Below are 10217 nucleotides of genomic sequence, written 5' to 3'. Positions count from 1 at the left end.
GGTGGCAGATGACATAGGGCCTATAGATCATTGCAAGGCTCTTGACTTTACCCTGAGTGAGAAGAAACCCTTGGAGGTTTTAGGCAGAGCAGTAACTGCAGAGTAACTGAGATAGGAAAAGGCAGACATGGGCTAGGAAGCTCTCGAGGTAATCCAGGCAAACGACGATTAGGAATCAGAGTGATGGCAGAAGGGACTGGGGGAACTGGTCAAGTTCTGGATATATTTTAAAAGTAAAGCCAATAGGATTCACTGACATACCAGATGTGGAGTGTGAGAGAAAATCAAGAATCAAGGGTGACTCCAAAGTTTTTTGCTCTGAGCAACCGGAAGAATGAAGTTGCCTTTTATGGATATGGGGGAAACTGCAGAAGAAGTAGTTTTGGGAGAAACATTCAGAGTTTGGGTTTGGAAATGAATGTTACAGAATGGTCAATTTAGGACATTGACTTCCTCAGTGAAACAAGAGAACACCCATATTAGAATAAGCCTTTCTGGGGCAATTGCCTGCTCTCTCCTCTTTTGCCCAGTCTGTGTGCCAAAATAATGATTGCAATAGTTCAGGTTAAAAATATTACACTGCCTGGAGGGATAATTTACATTAGAACTATATGTGAAGCATCAATGTACAATAATGTAAGAATTATTTAACCCAATGGTTAAATGGTAAGAATTATCTTTGGTTAAACACAATTTTAACAAACTATAAATGATATACAATGAGATTTAAATGTAAACTCCCAATTCTCCTAACTTCCAAAACAGACAAAAACCGAAATAAAACAAACAAAACAGCCCTTGGGCAGCTTTAGCTGAGAGAATGGCGTCTTTTTTGTTTAGGCTGAATCCCTATTTTTGCTTTGTCCAAATTCTGCAGATCCTTTTTGAGTAACTGGAGCTGGTTTTTAAAACACTTGCCAGGACTAGAGTTTGAGCTGTTGGGCTGGAAGTACTGTTGATTCACTGCGCAACCCTGGATTTTAGAATGTTTGAGTGTTGTCATTGACGATGGAGACATTTAAATCTAGTAGCTTTGGAGTCAAACAGACCTGAGTTCAAATACTGACTCTACCACTTGTTTATTGTGGTCAGTTGCCTAAGCAACTAAATGGAATCTCTTTGAGCCTCCATTTCTTCATCTGAAAATGAGGAGCATAGTAATAAGTTAAACTTTCATTGAATGATTACTTTGCTGTGAGCATTTTCCTTAAAAACATTTTCACCACATAAGGAATTGGCTGTATGGCAATTTTGTCATAAAAGATAAAAAAAATAACTGGTTGACAGTTTGGCTTAACAGTTTGGTTTGATTTCTCCATTGACACATTACTCCCATTTTTATATTATATAAACCTTACCCTCATAATGGTCTATATGATAGTGCAGAGTTTTGAACCTACATTTCCCATAGAACTTAACAGACTACCACTGAACATGTGACAATATGCCAAGAACAAACAACAGTGTAGAAGGCTTTCACAAGGGGACACAAAGCTCAGTTACAAATATGCATCCTAGTATTTGGAAACTGATACTTCTCTGTGTCTTTTTTTATTTTAAGATTTATTTATTTATTTGAAAGAGAGAGAGAGCAGGAGCGCATGCACATGGGCGAACACAGAGGGGAGGGTGGAGGGAGAGGGAGAGAGAATCTCAGCCAGACTCCCTCCTGAGCATGGAGCTGGTGGTGGTTGGGGGGTGCTCCATCTCACACCCTGAGAACATGACCTGCGCCCAAATCAAGACTCAGATGCTTCATGTGATATGTTGCATTGAAGTGCTGGTTTTCAAATCACTAGTTTCTGATGTGAAAAAAAAATCTGAGTATTTTCTGAAAAAAAAATTTTTGTGAATACCATTTTCTCATTTAGAAAAACAAAAACTTAAAAAAATAAAATCTTTAAGGGAACACAATTATCAGTATTGTGATTACACTTATGATTCACTTAAATCAATTTTTTTTACAGTTGATTGGGTGCTTATTGAGTGTTCTATGTTTAGTATTACAAACATGTATCTATCAGTTTTGTTACAGCAGTACTTCATAATAAACCACTCCAAACTCAAACTCAGAAAAAAAAGACTAGGATGCTTACTGACTGAGCCACCCAGCTCCCCCTTAAACTTCTCTTAATGAAGGAAGAAATTTTAGTGAAAAAAGAAAAAGTGTAATGCCAATGAGGAGATGAATCATCAAGCAAAGAAAAAATAGTAGAATACTATGAATGACTATGAAGACAAGGGCTTAGATAAAATCTACAAAATAAAATCAGTTATTTGTGCAGTTTTACCCCAAATCTGCACTATACATTTTGAATGTACTCAATATTTTGCATTTCGCAGCAGTGTTTTTAATTTTGTTATTCATTTTTCATGTTTCATTACGCCCCCTTTAATGAAAGCCCCCTTTATTCTTCGTGATTGTATCTTTTACGGCAAAGTTGCTTTACGGTCAGTTAGTTATGCGAGGGAAATGCTTGCGGTGGATATGCTCGTCGCGGAGAGCTTCAGGGTGAAGCTGCCTAGAACCTGTGAGGTATTTCTCCTTTATGTCACTGATGGGAAAATGTTTACTTCTATCTAGACGTATCTATGTTTAACAAGAGAAAATTCGTTGAATTTTAAGAGAAAAAAATTGCTTAGCTCCTAGTCCTAGCAAGGAGTAAACTGGCAGTAGCTAAATATATATGCTCCCAAAGTTAAAATGAATTCAAAGCTGCAAAAAAAAAAAAAAAAAAAAAAAAATCAACTTGGGCCTTAAATTTAGAACCTACAATTGACAAAAGAAAAAAAAAAAGCCTATTCTGGTTTTAAGGTTGCAGAGAAGAAACTGCGGCGGAGGTGGGGGGTGGGGACAACCAAGAGCGATCATTTGCTAAAGTTCTCTGAGGGAGAGGTGTTAATTCTACCCTCTTGACTTGCCCCCTCAGTTAAGCTTGAACTACGAAAACTCAATGTTTTCTAAATGTTCTGTGTCATAAACAGTTTTGCCATAATATTTGTTAGGAATGAATAACCAAAGATAAAGAACAGTGTTCTGTAAAAAAAAAAAGGGGGGGGATTATTCTCACACCATCCCTATTTAACTGGAAAACAAAACAAAACTGGGAAGCAGTAGAGACTAAGGCAAGAAATGGACACTTGGATTTTCTTCTGGTTTTTGTCTGACAGTTTAAGAATGGACACCTACACAGATTATGTACCTAGCCTGGCTTTCCTGGGTCACACTGACCCAGGGTTGGTCCTCAAAGAGATTTTAAGATGGAAGTAGTCCATGGAACATGTTGCATTTTGTGGTGGCTTTTTCATTCCTTACCCTTCACTTGAGAGAGCAATCATATAAAATGTTAGTTAACTAGGAACCTATACTATCAGTTCCAGCTATTGGACCCTCATCCAGGGGTGAGGTTTTAGTTGTTTTGTTTTGTATTCCCATCTATTTCTGGAATGTTACACCCATCTTCCCTGTACTTGTGCTCTAGGCCCAATTACTTTGATAGATATTTTAAAAAAATATTATAGGCAATGATTTTATCTTCTGGAATCTTGGTGCCCAACTTATTTTTAACACTGTTCTGCAGCACATTTTTCTGTATCATCTTAGGCAGTTAGAGGTAAACATATATGGGGGGGGAGAGAGAAATTATATATAGTATATAATATATATAGTAATTTTTTTTCTAATTTACGAACACAACACATGTACATTTCCCCTCCAGACTCAGTGGGGAGTCATTGCAGTGTTGTGATTAGAAAATAGGGGCCTTTGTTGAGTAATTTCCTATTTACCATATAGATAGATCTTTAAAAATTTGTCAAGGCTTTAAGCTTTTCAAAGAAGTATTTATTCCCCCTTGATCTTCAGAATGGAGTCCAGAATTGGTGTGCTGGGAGTCTTACCCTGTGTTTAGCAGAAGAAAATGTTTCTGTTTTACATATGTTCATTCATGTGTATATCAATATTCATCCTAAATTTTTTTAAAAAGGTCACTTTTTCTAAAACATCACTTGCAACCAACTTTGTCTTCTACCCTAAAATTATTTTTATTTTTAGTTTTTATTTTTTTCTCTCAGTATTTGAGATTTTCGACAGAAGTACATAAAAATTTCATCCAGATATGGAACCATGGAGGGTCATAGAGCAGCATGAAGCTAGCTGTGTTCATTTCTCTAGGCTATTTATTTACTCATTCAGCTATTACTAGCAAAGAGAAGACATGTCAATATAATTTACTTTTATTTTTATATTAGAAAGATGTCTTATTACACCTTAAAATGTAACTCAGAGGATGTAGTTAAAACATAATTATAATGATACCAGTCCTTTCCTTCAGGACATGGTAACATCACTGGAAGTGGCTGTAAAACTTTGCTGTGTTACCTCAAGGGGGAAATATCTCTCATTCTCAAAATAGTGTTTTTCAGAGGTTGCCGTTTTGTTTTTCAGGACTGAGAATCTTCTCCTTAGGAGACAGAATATGACAACATTTACCAGCTAGTTACTCATTGCATTGGGCTCATACTAATATTTTCTTACCAAATTGGAGCATATGTAGTCTTCTCAGTTTCTAGTTTTTTTTTTTTTTTTAAGATTTTATTTACTTGACAGAGAGAGAGAGAGCACAAGCAGGGGGGAGTGGCAGGCAGAGGGAGAGGGAGAAGCAGGCTCCCTGCAGAGCAGGGAGCCTGATGTGGGACTCGATCACCGGACCTTGGGATCATGACCTGAGCCGAAGGCAGACACTTAACCTACTGAGCCACCCAGGCACCCTCAGTTTCTAGTTTTTAGTGTTAGTATTTTATTTTAGCTCTTCTCTCATGACTCTCTTAATTCTCATGAACCCAGATTTTCTCTATGCTTGTCAGCTCCTGTTCCAGTTATCTATTGCTATGAAACAAACCTCCTCAAAGCTTAATGTTTTAAAACACCAATATAGGGGTGGCTGGGTGGCTCAGTCAGTTAAGCATCTACCTTTGGCTCAGGTCATGATCCCAGGGTCCTGTGATCGAGTCCTGCATTGGGCTCCCTGCTCTGCGGGGAGCCTGCTTCTCCCTCTCCCTCTTGTGCTGCTCCCCCTGCTTGTGCTATCTCTCTCTGTCAAATAAATAAATAAAATCTTTTAAAAAATACCAATATATTATTTTCTCTCAAGGTTCTGTAATGTGATTTGGCTTAGCCATGAGGTCCTCGCTTGGGTTCTCTCATTTGGAACATTCAGAGAGAACAAAGTGCAAAGTCTTATCCAAAGTTATCCAAAGACCTGACTGAAGTCTGATGGTGCCTTGATGCTTCTCCATATGACCTCTCTCTCTGGTAGAACAGGCTAGACTTCTTACATGGTGGCTCAGTACTTTAAAATACGCAGTGGGCTAAAAGCTCATTAACTGGATTTGTTGGATTAAGAATAAAAAGTCCCATGCAAATTACATTCTGTTATATTCTGTTCTTTCTCAGGCGGTCTCCTCTGTCTTATATTTCATGAGTTCCAGGGTCTTGACCAGACAGCAGAAGTTGTTAGGCCAGTTTTGTGAGCTAAGCCTGGAATTGTTATGGAGTCATTGTCATTGTATTGGTCAAAGCTGTCAGATCCAAAGTTGTGCAGAAGTAGTTTCCATGCCTTGATGTAGAGAAGTGACAGTGTCACATTGCTGAAGAGCTTGTAGAATGGGGGATATCATTGGAACCGTTTTTGGAGAATACAGTGTGCCTGAGTCAATTTCTGATAACAGTGCAGGTGTTGAGCATTCAAAATGCATTCAATTCGGAATGTTTGGTATACCTGTATTAGTGAGGATTCTCCAGAGAAACAGGACCAGTAAGAGATATGTATATATATATCCATATGTATGTGAGCCCATATATATATATATATATATATATACACACACACACACACACACACACACACACACATATATTTCCATATAGGCTCACATGATTATGGAGGCTGAGAAGTCCCACAGTTTGCCATCTGCAACCTGGAGACCTAGGAAAGCCAGTGATGTAAATCCAGTCTGAGTCAGAAGGCCTGAAAACCGGGGGAACAGATGGCATAAAACCCACTCTAAGGGCAGGAGCAGACAGATGTCCTCGTTCAAGCAGCCAGGTAGGAAGCAAAAGCTGCAAATTCTTTCTTCTACCTTTTGTTCTATTTTGGTCCTCAATGGGTTGGATGATGCCTAATCCATTGAGGACAATCTACCAAGTCCACATATTCACATGCTGATCTCATTGAGTATTACTTAGAAATAATGTTTCATTTGGACACCCCTGTTTACTCAGAATTAACCATCACTGTACTGGATTTGATGATGACCCATTCTATACAGCATAAGTAATGGTTTATGTTGTGCAGTTAATTTTACATTACTATACTGTCCTACAGCTAGAATCAATATCCAGCTTTTCCTACCTGGCTAAGGGGTTAGACATAGCTGATCATCTCTGTCACAAAATCTCCAAAGATAGTGTAGTGAAAAAAATCATCTTTAAATATTATTTATCAAAGGTAATACTTCTTGATGTATTTAGAGCCAGGACATGTCAGAAGCATTTTATTAAGTAGCTGCACAAAGGAGACAATTCACAGATTGCTGTATCAAACACCAGAAATTTTACTGAATTTTTAAAGTAGAGTTTGAAATAAAGGGCCAAACTTCAAGTTAAAAAAAAAAAAAAAGATAGTGAATTCATTAATAGTTTGTTTATAGCCTAAGTTATTAACAGCAGCTAAATTTTAAAATTAAACAGTTCTTCCTGGTTATCACCTTATATAATCATCTAAAATAGGAGTCAGCAATCTATGGGCTGTGGACCAAATCTGTTCCGTCACCACAAATAAAGTTTTTTTGGAACACAGCCATGTCTGTTTGTTCACATACATCTATGTCTGCTATCGCTACAGTGACAGATTGGAGTGGTTGTGACAGAAACCGTATGGCCTGCACAGCCAAAAATGCTTACTAACTGGTCCTTTAAAAAGTTTACTGACTTCTGCTTTACAGAAAAGTTTGGTGACCCCTGACTAAAATAGTGGAGGTTAAATTTGTATTTTAAAAAGAGAAAAGACAAGTTCTATACACACCAATGCAGGTCTTACCTTTTTGGGACTCTAGGGGCCATAAAATTCAAGGGGGGAAACCTGAGAAAGACCAGAGTAATTTGCATGGGAACTTTTATTCTTAAACCAACAAATCCAGTTAATGAGTTCTTAACCCACTGAATAGTTTAAAGATACAAGGGCAGAAAATATTTACAAATATTTGCACTTGGATAAACATAAGTCTGAGTGATTGCTTCATGGTTTCCCTTTAACTAGTATTGATTCTTTTTTTAAAGTGAGACTCGTATTTCCTGACATTAGATTATCCTTTTCAAAAAAGTGTTTTTACATTTTTCTGCTTTTCTCCCACTTTCATTATTTCTTCTCTTGGTCATTCAGAGGGATTCACTTTGCCTAGAGATAGGCTGGGTTTGTTTTTTGTTTTTCTAATGAAAGGAATCCAAATGGAAAGAAAGTTAAAGTTTGGCTTTTCATTTCAGAAATAGGCTCTTGAAGCTCCTAGAAACAATCATTTTGGAAATCAAAGCTTTAGTTTTGTGAAGTGAAAATTTTGCTAAGAGAAGAAAGGGTAGTAGAAAATCAACGGGGTTAGTCATGAAAGAAACAGGGTGTAGAATATATCACGATAGTAAATTGAAAAGGAGGGCAGGGTGATATTTAATGTTCCCCACTGATTAAATATGGGTTACCTGACTGCCAGCCGGAGAGGATATTGATTGTGGTATCATGTTGAAGGAGGTAAGAAGGGCTTGAAATGAGGGGATGGGACCTAGAGTGACCGCAGGGAGAGGGACAGAGTCATCTCTAAGATGCAGCTGCCCTGTGGCCACTCTACTAGCCACAGACCATCCACCCCCACAGTATGGCCTGTGCTGAGAAGACTTTTAGTGCACCATTGCCTGGTGAGGCCCCGCATGTCTGCTGGGGATCATCTTGTAGAAGTAATCCTTCTCATGCCCTGTGACCTTTCTTAGTTTATCCAAACTCCCCTGTGTGACCAGCCTTCTTTACATGATCCAGGAAACTCATAAGCCTCCCAAACTTTGGGATCTGGAAGAGGTGTGTAGGCGAAGAACTCTACTGCCACTTCCTGACAACCTGCCATGTCTCTGTATGGACCACATGGGTGAAGGTTGACTGCAGTCTGACCTGAGGCTTGGCCAAGTACCCTATACTACCTCCTGGAGAAAGGAGTGATAAGCAGCCCGGTGCAGAAATTCTAGAGGCAGTTCCTCTCCCACCTCTCCATCTTCTGGGAGTTGGTCACAAGGCTATTTCTCATCCATCTCCCTGCTTTCAGTTGAGCATAGGACTTTCAACCTCTCCCCCTTTAAGTCTCAACTGCAGATTTCTTTGTCTCTCTACTTAGCCATACATGAGAGCTAGCTCCTTCACAGTGGAATGACCTACTTACCTATGCTGTCTGTCATCTGGCCCCTTTGGCTCAGTGTCATCTTGTGGGACCAGAGAGCTGACACCATGCTGATCCTGCTTTTGCTCTCTGTGAAAGTAATAAACTTTGACTCCATTTGAGGTTGTTGTCTCCCTACTGGCTGAATCAGTGGAGTTATGACATGCAAACCTAGCAGCTGCAGTTGAGATCCTCATGGCCCTGTCACGAATCACACTGCCTTTTGGGGAATGCTTGACAAAGTTTTGTCCTATTTCGACAGCAGCATGAAGGGATGTTTTCCTTGTTTACTAACAGTCTCTGTTCTCAAAGAGATCCTTCTTTGATCACCTGAGCATGACATGAAACCTGTAAAATTATATCTTCTTATTAACACCAAAGGGCAAAGAAGTAAAAACATAGTTAGGGTTGCTATATGTGCTCTTATCCAAAATTTCCTCTTCTGATTCCCAATTAAATTCACTTATCTTAACAGGGTGACTTTTCTCTATAAAGAAAGAAGCTGTGAGAGATATATGGGGTGTGGACTTTGGAGCAGATTCCTTTCCCCCACTTAACAGCTGCGTCATCTCAGGCAAGTTACTAAATGTCTCTGTAACTCATTTCCTTACCTGTAAAATGTAGTGGACTTTTAAGTAATTGTTGAGAATGAGGTAATATATGTAAAATGCTTAGACTAGAACTGGCACACAGTAAATGTGTAATAAACATTAGCTACTATATTAATGAAGATAGTGGTTCTCAAACTTTAAGGTGCACAAGAATCACCTCTCCACTCCCAGTTTCTCATTGAGTAGGTCTTGGGTGGTGCTCCAGAATTTGCATTTCTGATGCTGCTGCTGATCTGACGACTGTTCCCAAGGCCTCAATCTCGTCAAAAGCTTTTGTTTACAAAAGAGGCAGTAGGGCAAGAAAAAAATGTTCCATGAGTTCCCAAAGGACCAGGTAATTATATAACAATCGATGCACCCAGGTGTTAAGATTGAGAAAGGAAGGGGAGTGGAGAGGAGAGAGATGATGATTCTGAGCACCTCATTAACATCTTGGGCTCTGAACAGCAACTACTGTGTACACTCCACATGTAGGAGATGAGGTGATGGGTTCTAGAGGAGGATATTAATTTACTCTCAATAATACCATTATTCAAGCCCATCTAACTCGATAGTTCATGCACTTTGCACAGTATGTAAAAACATATGCCAAGATATGAGAAGACCCTTGCTTTGAAAATATTCTTTAGGGCCCAAGTCATAAAACCTGGCTGGTTCTAAGAAAATTGTGATATAGGACAAAGCTTATTTTTCAGCAGTGTTCTCATCATTAAAGATTTCCTGCTCACTTATGGCTCAACATCCATTACTGATAAATATACACTAATGAATATAGCATAATGGTAAAGAACACAGATTCTAAAACCAGTCTGCCTTTGTTTTACCCTCAGCTTTGCCACTTGTGACCTTGTGCAAGCTGTATATCTCTTTGTGCCTGACTCAGTTCCTTCATCAGTAAAATGGGGGATGACAAAAATACCTACCTGATAGAATTTTGTGAGGATTAAATGAGTTAGTAATCAATGATATTATTAGAATAATTGGGAGAATGTGAATATGATCTGTATATTACAAAATACTATCATAGCAGTGTTTAATTTCTTTAGAATGAGAATGAGAATGGTATTGTGGCTATTTAGGAGAATTTCTTGTTTTTATACTAAATATTGAAGTATTTAGGAGTGAAGCATC

Source organism: Halichoerus grypus, chromosome 3 (genome assembly GCF_964656455.1).
Source record: "Halichoerus grypus chromosome 3, mHalGry1.hap1.1, whole genome shotgun sequence".
In the NCBI taxonomy this organism is placed as follows: domain Eukaryota; kingdom Metazoa; phylum Chordata; class Mammalia; order Carnivora; family Phocidae; genus Halichoerus; species Halichoerus grypus.
This window is presented reverse-complemented; position numbering follows the sequence as displayed.